Raw genomic sequence first — 19,034 nt, 5'->3', positions numbered from 1 at the left:
ACTTCCCGCTATGAGTAATCCATTCACCGAGGCTATCAAAATTGGGGAGATGATCGAAAATAGTTTAAATAACGTGTCGAATCTTGAGTTATGCTTCCTTTAAGGCCGCATCACAGGCCGTTGCACCACCTCCCTATGCGGTGATGAACGCGCAACCTTACACGCGACCACTACATTATACACAAAACCGAGATCCACTTTTCAGAAATGCCCATTCTTTCCAAGCTCTATATAATCCCCCAACCAAATGATCCCCAATACACTCCTCGCCCAAGAGAACCTTTCAGAAAAAATTAGTTCACCTCTATTGGTGAATCATACTCGAGCTTGTTCCAAAAGCTAGTCAGGCTAGGTCTGCTGCAACCAGTGGCCCCAAACAGCCAAGCCTCGAGTCTCCCTCGCACCGGGATAATGCTAGATGTGAATACTACTCTGGAGCAGTAGGACATGATACGGAAGACTGTTGGACTCTTAAGAGAGCAGTGGAAGACCTCATCGAGGTCAAGGCAATAGTGCTTAGGGATGAAGAGGCCCCTAATATGATAAACAATCCTATTCCTACTCACACCAATGGGCCAGTAGTTGGAATGATCTGTGAAGATAAGGAATTTGATCCGGCACTGAAGGCCATTGCCGAGACAGAAGAAAAGCCAAAAAACAGTCTCCAAGCCTGAAAGTCCCCTATTAGACGGGAGTCTCGGTAGCCAGTCTTGCTATCCTTTCTGCGTCCGGATTATTTCAGGGTATAATCCGGATGTTTTACTTTACTGTATTACTTTCCGATGTAAGCCCTTCTATCTTTAAAATTCAAAAAAAAAAAAATCAAAAAAAAAATCAATTAAATGAAATTAATATTTCATTGTCGAGGAATGTCTCTTTTCTTAATCTTGTCACCTTTCTTATTCTCTTTTCAGTTCTATTAATGCAGATTTTAATAACATGACATGCTCGCGGACTTCATGCCAAGATCCTAAAATGTTGTCAGACCTCGAAATAATGAATCAAGAAGAAGAATGTATTGAAGATAAGGCTTGTGAGAAAATAAACAAAGAATTGGAACAATAGGCCTAAGCCAAGTCCAAATAAAATCGGAAGAAGTTGAAATTCCCTCTCTTCGGATCATTGTTGAAGCCGAGATTGAGGATAAAGATTGGGTCAAGAACCGGTTTGGAATAATTGACTATGATTGATGAAAAACGGATGGCCACAGTTTGCCACGGGCAGTTGTACCAACAAAGAATGGCCCATGCCTACAACAAGAAAGTGCGACCCATAAAGTTCAAAGTGGGAAAAGTCGTCCTAAGACGTATCCTCCCGCATCATGAAGAAGCCAAAGGAAAATTGGCTCCGGATTGGAAAGTTCCATACAATATAACGGGAATACTGCCAAAAGAGAGTGTTGTACTTGAGAAACATCGAAGGAAATATCCCTCAAACAACTGTCAACGCAGGTGCAGTCAAAAGGTACTATGTTTGATCCTTTATATAACATTAATATTCTATGGTTGGGATGAAGAAGACTTTCTTTTTCACTATCCAAGTACTATCAACCTTATGCAAACCCTTTGAGCCGATTTCCCTTTTTTTGATTACCCTCTTTGGAACTTGGAAGTTATTATTAAAAGCAAAAGCAAAAGAAAACAAAACAGAAGAAAAACAATACAAAAATCCAAACAAGTTCATGTTCATTGAACTACGTTCGACTTGATTCCGAAATTATACGTAGGCAGCCTCTCTCTAGGGTTCAGTCACACCAAAATAAAAATCCACATTCTCAAAAGAAAAAATTAAAACTGGGACAGATGTTACAATTGGTTCGACGATGGTTTTGCTTGAAAGGTTCCAAAGTTGTAATTCAATCCAAATCCTTTTCAAGTCCTTCCGATCAATCAACGAGAATGTTCAAGAATTGGAGGATACAGTTACTTGGAACTGATACAACCAAATGAGAGAAATGAAATAAGAGAGTCTTATTGGTGAAAATCCTTACGGGCACCGTAAGGCGAAGAGGAGCAGAGAAAATAAAAATGAGAGAGTCATGTTAGTGAAAACCTGCAAAGGGCACTATTAGGCGATGGTGAGAAGAGAAATGAGGGAGGTCAGCTGGTGAAAACCCGCAAAAAGCACTACTGATCGAAAAGAGGATCTTCACATCCATTGGCATCGACACAGTCCTGGGCAAGGTTTCTCGGTTTCGAGGGAAAAGTTGTGATGAATTGCTGAGAGCCGAACGATTTACACAGATCAGGCATCCAGTCTAAAAGGCATGTTATGTTCATTGAAGTCCGCTTGTACTCCTAGATAAGTCCTTCTTTAATTTCTGTTCCCCGAAAAGGACACCTCTTGTTTAAACTCATTCTCCATTCCATTGTTGTTTTTCTTTGAATCCCTTTCGGTATAACTTCGTGCCAAAATAAAGGCAAAGAAAGGATGGTAAGACCGATTACAGGGCTCTTGTTTGAAGCGAACAGATACTTTGAAAAGGCACCCAACCTCGGTAAGGGCATCAAGGCCACAAACTGACCACCACTTTGAACGCTCATGTTTTTTCTTTGTTTGCAGTAGGAACAAAGTAGTGCAGAATGGCGATTCCTAAAGGACGAATGTCACCAAAGTTAAGTTTCCTCAAAATCTCCACTTTTCTTTATTTTTAGCATGCATCACTACTGCTCATACCATTTTCGTAGCTTAACCCAGGTAGAACCTTTTCGCCTAGGGGGATCCAGCTCATAGTTCCGGGTAGAAGTACTCTTCGCTCAGGTTGTTTTATGTAGCTTAACCCAGGTAGAACCTTTTCGCCTAGGGGGATCCAGCTCATAGTTCCGGGTAGAAGTACTCTTCGCCCAGGCTGTTTTTCGTAGCTTAACCCAGGTAGAACCTTTTCGCCTAGGGGGATCCAGCTCATAATTCCGGGTAGAAGTACTCTTTGCCCAGGCTATTTTTCGTAGCTTAACCCAGGTAGAACTTTTTCTCCTAGGGGGATCCAATTCACAGTTCTAGGTAGAAGTACTCTTCACCCAGGATATTTTTCTTAGCTTAACCTGGGTAGAACCTTTTTACCTAGGGGATCCAGCCCTTAGTTCCGGGTAGAAGTAATTTTTGCCCAGGCTATTTTTCATAGCTTAACCCAGGTATAACCTTTTCGCCTAAGGGGATCCAGCTTATAGTTTTCGGGTAGAAGTACTCTTCGCTCAGGTTGTTTTTATGTAGCTTAACCCAGGTAGAACATTTTCGCCTCGGGGGATCCAACTCATATTTTCGGGTAGAAGTACTCTTCGCCTAGACTTGTTTTACGTAGCTTAACCCAGGTAGAACCTTTTCGCCTAGGGGGATCCATCTCATAGTTCCGGGTAGAAGTACTCTTCGCCCAGGCTGTATTTCGTAGCTTAACCCAGGCAGAACCTTTTCGCCTAGGGAGATCCATCTCATAATTCCGGGTAGATGTACTCTTCGCCTAGGTTGTTTTTCGTGGCTTAACCCGAGTAGAACCTTTTCGCCTATAGGGATCCATCTCATAGTTCCGGGTAGAAGTACTCTTCGCCCATGCTGTTTTTCGTAACTTAACCCAGGTAGAACCTTTTTGCCTAGGGGATCCAGTTCATAGTTCCAGATAGAAGTACTCTTCGCCCAGGCTGGTTTTCATAGCTTAACCCGGGTAGAATATTTTCGCCTAGGGGGATCCAACTCATAGTTTCTGGGTAGAAGTACTCTTCACTTAGGTTGTTTTACGTAGCTTAACCCAGGTAGAACCTTTACGCCTAAGGGGATCCCGCTCATAGTTCCGAGTAGAAGTACTCTTCGCTTAGGTTGTATTACGTAACTTAACTCAGGTAGAACTTTTATCTCCTAGGGGGATCTAGCTCATATTTCTGGGTAGAAGTACTCTTCGCCCTTGCTTGTTTTTCGTAGCTTAACCCTGGTAGAACCTTTTCACCTAGGGGGATCGCGCTCATAGTTCTGGGTAGAAGTACTCTTCGCTCAGGTTATTTTACGTAGCTTGGGATCCAACTCATATTTCTGGGTAGAAGTACTCTTCGCCCATGCTTGCTTTTCGTAGCTTAACCCAGGTAGAACCTTTTCGCCTAGGGGTTCCAGCTCATAGTTTCGGGTAGAAGTACTTTTCGCTCAGGTTGTTTTACGAAGCTTAACCCAGGAAGAACCTTTTCGTCTAGGGGGATCCAGCACATAGTTCTGGGTAGAAGTACTCTTCGCTCATGTTATTTTTCGTAGCTTAACCCAGGTAGAACCTTTTGTCTTATGGGGATCCAGCTCATAGTTCCGGGTAGAAGTACTCTTCGCTCAGGTTGTTTTGCATAGCTTAACCCAGGTAGAACCTTTTCGCCTAGGGGGATCCAGCTCGTAGTTTCTGGTAGAAGTATTCTTCGCTCAGGTTGTTTTACGAAGCTTAACCCAGGTAAAAACTTTTCGCCTATAGGGATCCAACTCATATTCTGGGTAGAAGTATTCTTCGCCCAAGCTTTTTCGTAGTTTAACCTAGGTAGAACCTTTTCGCCCAGGGGATTCATTTTCATTTCAGTAATACAGGGCACCAACTCCTGGTTACATTTCTTTTCTGTAATATAGGACGGCATCCCATGATTACATTCTTTTCAGTAATACAGTGTACCAACCCCTGGTTACATTTCCTTATCAGTATTAGGGTACACCTATCCCTAGTCGCTTTTCCAACATAGGGTCTTCACTCCCTAGTTTCTTTCATTTTAGACCTAGGGTCTCCATTTTCTAGTCTCTGATGTTTTCGGCGTACAACATTCCCGACCTTTTATTGCTTTTAATAAATAAGTAGTTTAGAATTTTGTTACAATATCTCACAAAATATTTCTAGTACAAACTGGGGCAGAAAAATTTCGTTTATTTATTTGTTTTGGTGTCTGAGTAGGTTTTAACTTGAGGCACAGGGTTTGAGATGACCAAAACAAGAAGTCTCAATTCAGAATAAAAGAAAAGAAAAAATAGGTGAATCCAAAATGCAAAAGCAGCTAAAAAGATGTGGAATGCTCAAGACATGACTGAAGCCACTAGCATTAGATTCTCGTTTTGATTAGAAGAAGCTATAGAACAATGAACTAGCACCTACAGCTAGCGAGCATCAAGGTTTAGATTAGAGTCTGCATGAAGAACCAGTCAAGACTCAAGATCAAGTTTCAGAAGACTCATAGATAGGAATCTTGTAACTCATAGCTGATAGGCTTGTTTAGTTTCTTTTTTATTTTGATATAATAGCAGGACCGCGGACTGGAGCCTCGACGGAACCTTACTCGACTCCTCAACTCATCATTCCACCATTCTCCTTGAACTACACGTGACCTGATTCCCCTATAACCCGGGATATGTAGGCTGTCCAAATTCAGAACTCGGTTGCACCCTATCTTTTATTTCTTTTCCTTTTGAATAACGGTTTGGTCAAAAATTAGTCACATGGCTCACCTAGTCTTTGCCTGAAAACTTTTCATGTTTCCAAGAAAAGAGGGGCAGCTGTGAGCAACTAATTATTTACTATATTTGAATTTTTATCACATTATACTATGTAAATATTTTTAGAAATTTAATACTATATTTTTTAGATTTGTTACACTTTTTTTTATATATATAGGGTAAAAATTAAAAATAATTTAAAAGATCAGTTATTACTATTTATATCATTTTTATCTTTATTTTAAAATAAAATAAAAATAAAAAAATCGTAAATAAATTAAATATTTTTAAAATTTCGGATGAGAATAAAAAATAGGAAAAGTAGAAGTATGAAATTAAAAAGTAAAAGTAAAAGTAGGTGAAAATTATTTTTTTAACTAAGTAAAAGAAAGTGGAAAATTAAAAAAATAAAAGTAAAAGAAAGTGGAAAATTAAAAAAATAAATGTGAAAGAATGTGAAAATTTAAAAAATAAAAAGTAAAAGAAAGTTGAAATTAAAAAATAAAATTAAATGTAGGTGAAAATTAAAAAAAAGAAAGTAAAGGAAAGTGGAAATTAAAAAAAAATTAAAGGAAAGTGGAAATTAAAACAAAAAAGTAAAATAAGTGGAAATGTTTTTAAAAAAAAGGCAAAATAAGTGGAAAATAAAAAAATAAAAGTAAAAAAAGTAAAAAATTAAAATAATAAAAGTAAAGGAAAGTGAGAATTATTTTTTTTATAAAAAGAAGAAAAATGGGAAGAGGAAATTCTTTTTAATTAAAGAAATATTAAAAAAAATAAAATAGAAATCCGAAAAAATTTCGACATTTTTTCTATAAATAGAAGAGAAATGTGAGGAGAAAAGAGAGAGAGAAAGAGAAGAAAAAGGAAGAGAGGAGGGAATTGAGAGAAATTGTTTTTATTCTTCTACGCTAAGGGAATTTCTACTCGTTTTAGTCTTACTTCATCTTTTTTTCGAAAAATCCAGCAATTCATCACCCAAAACCCAACAAAAAATACTTCAAAACATCCCTTTTCACACGCCAAATAGTGGAGTCAATAGTCGTGGTCGAGAATTCCGTTGCAGCTCAGTTCACTAACTTTGATGTTCTTCTTCGCTTATGCTTGTTCGGCGTTCGTCTAAGTTATTGTACATGTTCTTGAAGACTCATTTAATTTGAAATTTTGCATTAAAGGTTTATTCTTTCCTCTGTTCTTTTTATCTTATTTCATGTGATTTTATTTATTTGCCTAACTTTTATAAATAATAATGTAAAGTAGTCCTTAAAAGCTATATGCTTAATTATGTTTCTGAAAATATGGTATTCAAACTTGCTTTAAAGTTGGGAAGATTTGGACCATAATAAGTTTGGGCTTCAATTGTTGGGCTATAGGGTATTGGTATATGATAGTTTATTTATTCAAATATCTAAAATCATACACTTTTTCCACAAGTAATTTCATAATTCATGACTTCACAATAATCTCAAAGTTTAGGAAGAATAATGAACATCGTTAGAGTGCATTAGGCGCGCTTTTAATTAGTTTATCGCGATGGCATAATTATAATTTTCAAAATTAAAATCGAAGTATGTGCTCGCGCAACTTTGGTCAAAACAATCTTAATATAATAAAATATTATTAATTGTGTACACGTACGCGTGACATGATTTTGGCACAATAAATAAAACGGATTCACACACGTGATTCGTTTCAAAAATAATTTCATATTTTAATAATTAAAAGCGGATAGATAAAGCATGAAAACCAATAAATCACAGTTTATCCAAAATTAATTTAAGCCAAATGTAGTCAATAATGCGACCGTGCTAGAACCAAGAAACTTGGGGAATGCCTTACACCTTCTCCTCGGTCAATAGAATTCCTTACCCGAACTTTATTTTCGCAAACCAATAATAATAAAGTCAAACCTTCCTTTGACTAGGGATTCAAATAAAAGGTGACTTGAAACACCCAAAAAATCAATTCCAAGTGCCGACTCTGTAAATAAAATAATCCCTACTCAAATTTGTCACTTTAATTAGAAAAACTCTTTAACCCATAATAATGCATAATACGTATCTTTTGGGAGGTACAAAGGTGGTGCGACAAAAAGCACATACTTCATGACAATACAAGTCGAGCATCAACAACTATAATTAACATTTACTTTTAAAAAAATGTGTATTGATGCCTTCAACTTGATTACTAACGTAATTTCCTCTCTTTGTTTCGGTTCCATAAAAAACAGAGCTTGAATATGCAGAACAAGTTGGAATGTGTCACTATTATCACGTTTGCAATGAAGGATACCTTGTTAATTTTGAAATAGGAGGAGGAGGAGAAGGGGCATCCAAACTCTATCCAGAGGTTAACTACACTACAGCCCAAGACTACATGAAGCGTCACGTCTAAGTCTATAAGCATCATGTGTTGTAATTCTTGGTTCTAATTGGCTTTGTAAAAAAAGAATTCTTGGTTCTAATTGGCTTTGTAAAAAAATTATCTTTGTTTTCGCTATTAATAAAATATTTTCTATTATTAGAATTTATGATATAGATTATTTAATCTCATATTTTAATTTTTCATGCAGGCGCGAAGCACAGATTTGGATAAGGAAATGCTTTCCCCAATCATTAAAGTTAAGGCTTGACTCATGCAGGCAAATACACTAGTTGAATTTATATGTTGCATTTGCTACCATCGCATGTATGTCCACTATGATATTACCTTCTCCGATCTTCTCTCTAAAGTTCCTTGAAGTAAAATCGAATACTAATTTGAAATTATTAGACGATATAAGTAATTGATAACTAAATAATATTATTTAAAAGGAATATTTGAAATAAAAAGTTAAGCCATACTATCAATTACTAAATTACCTCAATTCTCATAAAGTAAGTATGCTTTACACGTGTGCATTAAATCACTTTTCTTCTTCATGAGTAATTGTTCTAAATATTTCAAGTGAAAGTCAAGATGATAGTTAGCGAGCTTAGACATACTCTTGTGTATACACCACAAAAGAGTAATAAAAGAGTATGTACAGCACTAGCAAGAGTAAGTTAATTATCTATTTACGTAATGAAAAGAGTTAATTATCTCAAGAGTAAGAATAACTTTTGAACTTTGAGTTAAGAATATTTACCTCTAGTAATAAAAATATAAATATAGGGATTGATAAAAATATTCAGAATACTACTATAAACAAAGAGAGTTGCTATATTTTGCTTTAATTTTTCTCTCTTTATTCTTCCTTAAAATAGAAATAACTAAATTTTGTTAAATGACCTTAGTCTCTTTTGAAATAAAATACTATGTGTATTTTTTTAAAATCAAATTATCGGATTTTATATCAAAATTGTGGTTATTTACAATCTAAATAACTACATAAGAAAACAACAATAGGTTGAGCATGCAAGCTCCAGTACTACCTGCCTCAAGTTCATCTAGTTTCTTCAATCCTACAACTATTGAAGTTCGGACAAATACACAGTCTATATAGGATAGTTGTCACGACCCAAAATCAACTATCGTGATGGCGCCTATCGTGGAACTAGACAAGCCAACTCCTCAACCAGTTCAACCAAATAAAAACTTTGAAAATTAAACGGTAGCAGTTAATATTTAAGAAAACCCCTTTAAAAACCAAAATAAAACCACAACACAATACAAATCTCTCCTAAAATCGGGATGTCACCGAGTACATGAGCATCTATACCAGGAAACAGCCTACTACAATGTCTGAGGAATAAGAATTGAAATACAAATAAAGATAATGTAGGAGAGTCAAAGCCTGTGAATGCCATGCAGCTACCTCGATAGTCTTCGAGATCTCGACTCCTCACTGAGCAGCCGCCGTAACCAGAAGCACCTGGATCTGCACACAAGGAGCAGGGTGTAGCGTGAGTACAACCAACTCAATAAGTAACAAATTCAAACTTTGGACTGAAAGTAGTGACAAACTCAACCGGCACAGTTCAATATAGAAAATAACAGTGCAGAAACGTAGACATGCTTTCAAGTTCGATAGATATCTCAAAACAGCAAAATGGATCAAATTTGAATGATATGAAGGATATAACTCCTCTACTTCTACATGCCAATGCACATATTGTATGTGACACACCATGCTGACTGCCTCATGTGCTCACACTCTCAAATGCTCAATCACTCAGTACTGTATATGGCCATACGGCCCAGGAAAGATCCATCCCGGAATATATACATCACTGACCATCGGTCACCCAGTACTAAGTAGGCCAAATCCAGCCCGTGGAGAAGATCCATATCCAGGTATATAATGCTTCGGACAAGATCCATATCCAGGAAAGATCCATCCCTCAATATAATCAACCGCGCTCACTTGGGGTGTGTGCAGACTTCGGAGGGGCTCCTTCAGCCCAAGCGTTATCATAAATCAGTATAACCGCTGCGGTGTGTAGCCCGATCCCATAAATGTCACTCGTAATCAGGCCCTCGGCCTCGCTCACTCATCAATCTCCCCAGTCTCTCTCTCACGGGCTCACAATGTCATGAAACTAGCTTGAAAATAATGATATGATGTATCAATAAATAACAATAGAGACTGCGATATAATATCAAAATGAATGAATATGACTGAGTACGAAATATCAATGAAATCAGTAAGACAACAGCAACAAACGACCACGATGGGTCCTAATAGTACCATCATAAAGCCTAAACATGATATCTAGCATTATTGACATCTCGATTACTTTATCATATAAGGAAAATACGGATATCAACAAGATAGAACCACTATACAGTGCCATGGAATCGACCAGGTCACTATTCTCACGGTGCACGCCCGTCACTTGGCATATGCGTCACCTCAATACCAATAACATAACATATAATTCGGGGTTTCGAACCCTCAGAATCAAGTTTAGAAGTGTTGCTTACCTCAATCCGAGCAAATCCCTACTTCAATACGCCTTTGCCTCGCAAATCAGCCTCCGAATGACCCGAATCTAGCCATAAACAGTATAATACAATCAATACGGGCTAAAAAAATCAATTCTACAAGAAATTACTAAGGTATAATTCAAAATCTGAAGTTGATTCAAACCGCCCCTCCCCCTCGGGCCCACGTCTCGGAATCCAACTATAATGACCCGACCGGTCATTTTGAGCTCTAGTGCGTCGTTCGGCAGTTTGAGGCCATAAACAGCTTCACTTCAGGTATTATGACTTGTGCGTAGGGTCGGAATTGAATTTCGGGAAGTTTGGAGTTGTTTTGGAAAGAAGATTCTTATTTCGAAAGCCTTAAGATGAAAGAATTGACTAAGACTGGATTTTAGAGTAAACAGCCTCAGAATCAGGATTTGAAAGTTCCAGCAGGATCGTATGATGATTTCGGACTTGGGCGTATGTTCGGATCGGATTTTGGATACCCCGTGAGCATTTCGGCACCTATTGTGGAAGTTAGCAATTTGGAAGAATTACATAAATTTGGGTTGAAGTGTATTTCAATGTTATAGATGTCCATTTGGAATTTCGAGTCTGAGAATAGCTCCATATGGTGATTCCGGTATTAGGAGCGCGTCCGAAAATGGATTTGGAGGTCCGTAGGTCATTTTAGAGTCGTTTGGCGAAAGTTAGGAAATTGAAGGTTTTTGAGAGGTTTGACCGAAAGTGTACTTTTTGATATCGGGGTCAGATTCCGATTCCGGAAGTTGAAGAAGGTCTGTAATGTCAAATGTGACTTGTATGAAAATTTTGAGGTCAATCGGACGTGATTTGATAGGTTTCGGCATCGATTGTAGAAGTTGAATTTTCAAAGTTTATTAAGCTTGGAATAGGGTGCGATTCATGAATTCGACGTTGTTTGGTGTGATTTGAAGGCTCGACTAAGTTCGTAATGTGTTTTGGGACGTGTTGGTATAATTGGTTGAGGTTCCGAGGCCTCGGGTGGATTCCGGATTGTTAACGGATCGAGTTTGAACTTGGAAGAAAGATGAGGCAGCTGATATCTGGTGTGATCGCACCTGCACAATAAGGGCCGCAAGTGAGAGGTCGCAGGTGCGAGCCAGTTGTCGCAGGTGCGGTTTGGACGAAGCTGGGCAATGATCGCTGGTGCGAAAGATTGTCTGCACCTGCGAGGCGCGGAAGCGGAGGTGCGTCGCAGGTACGAGAGTGAGAGAAGGGTCTGGGAACGCAGGTGCGAGGGTATGTCCCCACTTGCGAAGGCGCAGATGCGGAAGGAAAGGCGCAGGTGCGGATAGTGCTAGGCAGAGGGAATGCGCAGGTGCGAGGTTTTTGGCCGCACTTGCGAAGCCACAGGTGCGGCTACTGTTCCGCAGGTGCGGAAATGTCGCTGGGCAGAAGGGTTTTTATAAACGGGACTTGGCCCATTTTTCTCCCATTTTTATTTGGTTTGGACGATTTTTGAGAGTTTCAAGGGGAGATTTTCATCAAGCAATTCTAGGTAAGTGGTTTCTTCCCATTATGAATTAAGTACATGAATTATACATGGGTTGGAACATGAAAATTAGTATAAATTGTGGGATTTTGGTAGAAGACCTAGAATTTGATATTTTTGGATTTTGACCACGAAATTGGGAATGGAATTGAGAATAAACTATATATTTGAGTTCGTGAGGTTATGGGTAAAGGTATCTTCGAAAAATTTTGGAATCCGGGCACGTGGGCCCGAGGGTAATTTTTATCGACTTTTCGATCGGGGTTAGAAATTGTTATAAATTAGATTATATTGAGTATTTGAGTATATATTAATGGTTTTGCATAATTATTGGCTAGTTTTGGAGTGTTGTGCATCGATTCAAGTTGTTTGAAGGGCTCGGAAGCCGGTTATGGAACTTCGGAGCAATGTAAGCCTCTTTTCTAACCTTGTAAGAGGGAATTTACCCCATAGGTGAGATAAATCAATGTGTGCTCCTATTTGTGGGGGTTACGTACCGACGAGGTGACGGGAGTCCGTGCGTAGCTACTATTATGCTTAAGTTCGGGTAGTCTAGGACCCAAAAGCATGCTTTACTTGAAATATTTGCAATCTTGTTGTCAATTTAAAATGCTTAAATCATATCGAACTTTGTTAATAAATTTCTAGAAGGCTAGACATTGTTTTCTTGACTTTTAAAAGAGAAATTGCCTTTTTTCTTGGCTAATTGCCCCTTGATGAATTCTTGATTTATTATTTGAATGTGTTATCTTTTGTGGAACGGGCCGAACGCCTCGGTAGATTAAATAGATGCATCAATGGTTCGCGACATTCGACCCTCTGGCAGTGCACAATTTTAATAATTATTGGATCGGGCCGTACGACCTCGGCATGACTTGCGCATGCTTGTATTGCTTGCCTTGAAATTTATAAATAACGATATTGCCTCCCTAGTTTGAGATAAACTGATAATTTGATATGGCCTCATTGGCCGGAGATATAATCGTTAAATAATGGGAGATAAAATTTAGAGATTCCTTAATTATGAAATAATTATTTACTTACTTCAGAATAATGGGCTTGTAACCGTATTAATTAATTCATGTCTAATTTAATGATATTATTCCATTTATTTATAGCCCATAGTAAGTGTCGAAGTTGACCCCTCGTTACTACCTCTTCGGGGTTAGGTGGGATACTTACTGGGTACGCGTTGATTTACGTACTCATGCTATACTTGTTGCACATTTTTATGCAGGTACACATATGTTTAGCGGCCTTGTGGGCGCAGAGGCGCGATTATGGCAGGGACTTAGGTGAACTGCATTATATACGACGATCCGCAGCCAACAGAGTCTCCCTCAGAGTACTTACATTTTTCCTGTCCAATTTTTTTTTCGGACAACTGTTGTATTTTATTTTACATTCCTAGTTATTGTTCATGCACTTGTGACACCGGGTTTTGGGAGAATTATGGGTTGTGCTGTATTGGAAATTTTAAAGATATTATTATTTATCTTGTAAACTTCATCTTTTATGATTTAAATTGAAGGAAAAATATGTTTTCAAAAGTAGCAAAATGAGAACCCAATCAAGTACTTATTGTAGGCTTGCCTGACAGTGGTGTCCAGCGCCATCAAGAACTTTATGAATTTTGGGTCGTGACACCAACAAAACTCACAAAATCTGAAAGCCCATCCAACCACGAGTCCAACCATACAAGTTTTATAAAGATCCAACACCCAATCGTCACCCAAATCCCCAAAATCATCTCTCCAAATTCCTAGACTCAAACTCCAAAATTACACCTCAAAAACACCCAAATTAGGTGGGAAAATCAATGGGGATATAAGATTATTGATCAAAAACAAGAACAAGGGAATTACCTCAAGAATCCCCTAAAAACCCTCTCAAAAATCGCCTTAGTACGAGCTCAAAATGTTTTAAAATGAAGAAAATCGTGAACCCTTATGTTTTTAATTCTGCCCAGTAAAATCGCTTCTGCGGCGCCCAGTCCGCTTCTGCGGACACGCTTCTATGAAGGGTCGTCCGCTTCTGCGAAACTGCCTCACCAAGTGCCCATGCGCTTCTACGATCCAACGCCCGCATCTGCGGACACGCAGGTGCGGAAAGGACCTCATACATGCGACCTCTGTCAGCTTCCTTCTTGACCACTTTTACGGCCCCTTCCTCGCTTCTGCGAGCTCGCATCTGCGGTTCCCAATCCGCAGGTGCGATTACACCAGCAATTGCAAATCTTTAGCAATTCTTCAACTTCAAACCTTGGTCCGTTAACTACCTGAAATCAACCTGAGGCCCCCGGGACCTCAACCAAACATACCAACAAGTCTTAAAACATCATACAAACTTAGTAGAACCATCAAATCACCTCAAAAAACATCAAAACACAAATCACACATAGATTCAAGCCTAATGAACTTTGAAACTTCCAAACTCAACACCTTACGCCGAAACCTATCAAATCACGTCTGAGAGACCTCAAATTTTGCACACAAGTCACAATTGACACCACGGACCTACTCCAACTTCCGAAAATTAGAATCCGACCCTAATATCAAAAAGTTCACTCCCGGTGAAACTCACCAAAAATTCAACTTTACCCATTTTAAGCCTAATTCAACTACATACCTCAAATTCACAATCTGGACACGCTCCTAAGTCCAAAATCCCCAACGAATCTAACGGAACCATCAAAATTCAAATATGGGGTCGTTTACACATAATCAACATCCGGTCAACTTTTCCAACTTAAGCTTTCTATTATGAGACTAAGTGTCTCAATTCACTCCGAAATCTCTCCGGACCCGAATCAACTAACCTGGTAAGTCATATAACAATTGTAAAGCACAAAAGGGGCATTAATTAGGGGAACGAGGCTACAACACTCAAAATGACAGGCCGGGTCGTTACATCCTCCTCCTTTTAAACAAACGTTCGTCCTCGAACGGGTCTAGAAACATACCTGGAGTCCCAAATAGGTGTGGATATCTGCTCCGCTCCCACTCGGTCTCCAAAGTAGCCTCCTCAATGGGCTGACCTCTCCACTACACCTATACTGATGCTATATCCTTTGACCTCAACTTTCGAACCTGCCGATCAAAAATAGCCACCGGCTCTACATCATAAGTCAAATCACATCCAACTGAGTTGTGCTGAAATCCAAAACATGAGACGGATCACCGACATACTTCCGGAGCATAGAAACATGAAATATTGGATGAACACTCGACAAGATAGGTGGCAAGGCAAGTTTATAAGACACCTCTCTAATCCTTTGAAGTACCTCAAAAGGCCCAATGATCCGAGGGCTCAATTTTCCTTTCTTCCCGAATCTCATAACACCCTTCATGGGTGAAATCTTCAGCAGACCCTTATCCCTAACCATGTAAGCAACATCACAGACCTTCTTGTTGGCATAACTCTTCTGTCTGGACTGCGCCGTGCGAAGCTACTCCTGAATCTATTTAACCTTGTCCAATGCATCTGGAACAAAGTCAGTACCCAATAGCCTAGCCTCCCAAGGGCTTGAACCAACCCACCGGAGATCTACACCGTATCCCATACAAAGCCTCATACGGAGATATCTAAATGCTTGACCGGTAGCTGTTGTTATAGGCAAACTCCGCGAGTGGTAGAAACTGATCCCAAGAAACCCCAAAATCAATGACACAAGCACGTAGCATGTCCTCCAATATCTGAATAGTGCGCTCGGACTGCCCGTTCGTCTGAGGGTGAAAGTCTATGCTCAACTCAACCTGGGTGACCAACTCTCGCTGTACTGCTATCCAGAACTGTGATGTAAACTGCGTGCCTCGATCTGAAATGATGGACACTGGCACACCGTGAAGGCAGACGATCTCTCGGATGTAAATCTCAGCCAACTGCTCTGAAAAATAAGTAGTACCAACTGCAATGAAGTGCGCGGACTTGGTCAGTTGATCCACAATCACCCAAATAACATCGAACTTCCTCAAAGTCTGTGGGCGCACAACTACGAAATCTATGGTCATCCGCTCCCACTTCTACTCTAGAATCTCTAACCTCTGAAGCAATCCACCCTGTCTCTGATGCTCATACTTCACCTGCTGGAAGTTGAGGCACCGAGCTACAAACCCCACTATATCCTTCTTCATTCTCCTCCACCAATAGTGCTGCCTCAAGTCCTGATACATCTTCGTGGCACACGGATGAATGGAATACCGCAAACTGTGGGCCTCCTCAAGAATCAACTCACGTAGCCCATCCATATTGGGCACACAAATCCGACCCTACATCCTCAATACCCCATCATCCCCAATAGTCACATCTCTGGCATCACCGTGCTGAACCGTGTCCTTAAGGACAAGCAAATGGGGATCATCATACTAGCGCTCTCTGATTCGATCATATAAGGAAGACCAAGAAGCCACACAAGCTAGAACCCGGCTGGGCTCCGAAATATCCAATCTCACGAACTGGTTTGCCAAAGCCTGAACATCAACTGCAAGAAGTCTCGATCCAACGGGAATGAATGCAAGACTACCCATACTCACTGCCTTTCTACTCAAGGCATCGGCCACCACATTAGCCTTTTAGGGATGATACAGAATAGTGATATCATAGTCCTTTAGCAGCTCCAACCATCTCTGCTGCCTCAAATTTAGATCCACAAGTGTTGAAGACTCCAATGATCCGTAAACACCTCACAAGACACACCGTAGAGATAATGCCTCCAAATCTTCAATGCATGAACGATGGCAGCTAACTCCAAATCATGAACAGGGTAGTTCCTCTCGTGAGGCTTCAACTGACGCGAAGCATAAGCGATCCCTCTACCCTCCTGTATCAACACATACCCAATGTTGATCCGAGAAGCATCACAATACACTATATAAGAGCCTGAAGCTGATGGCAAAACAAGAATTAGAGATGTGGTCAAGGCAGTCTTGAGCTTCTGAAAGCTCTCCTCGCACTCATCTGACCACCAGAATGGAGCACCCATTTGGGTCAATTTGGTCAAGGGAGATGCAATAAACGAGAAACCCTCCACAAAGCAATGATAATAACCGACCAAGTCGAGAAAACTCTGAATCTCTGTAGCTGAGGACGGTCTGGGCCAACTCTGAATTGTCGCTATCTTCTTCGGATCCACCTGAATACCCTCACTGGACACCACATGTCCCAAGAATGCCACTGAGCTGAGCCAAAACTCATACTTGGAGAACTTGGCATAAAGCTTCTCCTCCCTCAACCGCTGCAACACAATCCTCATATGTTGGGCATGCTCCTCCTGGCTACGAGAGTACACCAGGAAATCATCAATGAATACTATAACAAATGAGTAGAGATAAGGATGAAACACATTGTTCATCAGATGCATGAACATTGTTGGGGCGTTGGTCAACCCAAAAGACATCACAAGGAACTCATAATGACCATAACGGGTCCTGAAGGCTATCTTTAGAATATCCGAGTCCCGAATCTTCAACTGGTGATACCTAGACCTCAAATCAATCTTGGAGAACACCCTCTCTCCCTGAAGCTAGTCAAACAGATCATCAACATATGGCAAAGGATACTTGTTCTTGATTGTAACTTTGTTCAACTTCCTATAATCAATGCACATCCTCATAGTACCATCCTTCTTCTTCACAAACAGAACTGGTGCACCCCAAGGTGACATGCTAGGCCGAATAAACCCCTTATCAAGGATTCCTGAAGCTACTCCTTCAATTCCTTCAACTCAACTATTGTCATGCGATTTGGTGGAATAGAAATAGGCTGAGTGCCCGGCACCAAGTCGATACCGAATTCAATATCCTTGTCAGCCGCATGCTCGGCAAGTCTGCAAGAAATACATCCGGAAACTCCCGCACCACTGGAACAGAATCAATAGTGGAAGTATCAGCACTAACATCCCTCACAAAGGCCAAATAAGATAAACAACCCTTCCCAACTATCTGCTGGGCCTTCAAGTATGAAATCACTCTACTGGGGACAAAGTCTAGAGAACCTCTCCACTCAATCCTCGGCAACCCCGGCATCGCTAACGTCACAGTCTTAGCATGACAATTTAGAACAACATGACGTGGAGACAACTAATCCATACCCAAGATCACGTCAAAATCAACCATACTAAGCAACAAGAGATCAACTCTAGTCTCCAGACTCCTAATGGTCACTACACACGACTAATATACATGGTCCACAATAATAGAATCGCTCACCGGCGTAGAGACATGAACAGACAAAACTATGGACACACGGGGCATATCCAGATAATGAGCAAAATATGATGAGACATACAAATAAGTTGAACCAGGGTCAAATAATACAGAGGCCTCCCTGTGGAAAACTGACACAATACCTCTGATCAATGCGTCTGAAGCAATCGCATCAGGTCTGGTAGGAGTAGCATAGAATCGGGTTTGACCGCCACCTGATTGGCCTCCCCCTCTAGGGTGACCCCTAGCTGACTGAGCTTCACCCCGAGCTGGCTGGGTGGGTGTTGAAGTCGTACGCTGACTTCTCTAATGAGATGGACCTCCCGTAAGGCGGGGACAATATCTCTTGATGTGACCCATATCTCCACACTCAAAACAACCCCTCCCTACGAATGGCGGTGGGGACTGGAGGGAGCTCTAAGAACCAGAATACCCGCTAGAAGAGCCCGGTGTCGATGAGCCCTAAACTGAAGGTGCATGGGCTGAACTCTGAGCTGGAAGGGCACGGAGAGATGACTGGCCCTAATATGTATTGTATGAACCATGGCCGGATGATGCACCATGGTGAACTGGACAAGTCGTCTGAGCATACCTATAAGGATGACCCCTGCCGTGGTGGAACTGACCTCCAGAAGGAACACCACTAAAACCTCCTGACCCTCGAGGCCTTTTGGCCTCCCTCTCAACCCGCTCCTAGCTGCAGACCATATTTATTTGCCGAGAAATATCGACAAACCCATCAAAAGTAGCACCAGATACCCTCTCTCTAGTCATACGGAACCGCAACTGATCTGTGAGGCCATCGATGAACCTCTGAATCCTCTCTCTATGAGTGGAAACCAGCCAAACTGTGTGACGAGCCAACTTAAAAAACCTAATCTCGTACTACATCACAGACATGCCATCCTGACGAAACTGCTCAAACTGTCTGCGCAGCTCCTCTCTGTGAGACTACGGCACGAATTTCTCCA

General features: G+C 40.4%; 1 pseudogene; it reads left to right on the top strand.

Moving 5' to 3' along the window:
* LOC142175753 (bifunctional pinoresinol-lariciresinol reductase-like) overlaps window positions 1-7,830 on the top strand; it is a 37,826-nt pseudogene extending 29,996 nt beyond the window's left edge.
* Window positions 7,831-19,034: the final 11,204 nt, after the last annotated feature.

This window comes from Nicotiana tabacum, chromosome 22 (genome assembly GCF_000715075.1).
Source record: "Nicotiana tabacum cultivar K326 chromosome 22, ASM71507v2, whole genome shotgun sequence".
NCBI lineage: Eukaryota > Viridiplantae > Streptophyta > Magnoliopsida > Solanales > Solanaceae > Nicotiana > Nicotiana tabacum.
Note: the sequence above shows the minus strand (reverse complement) of the source record. Positions and strands in the feature narration are given on the sequence as shown.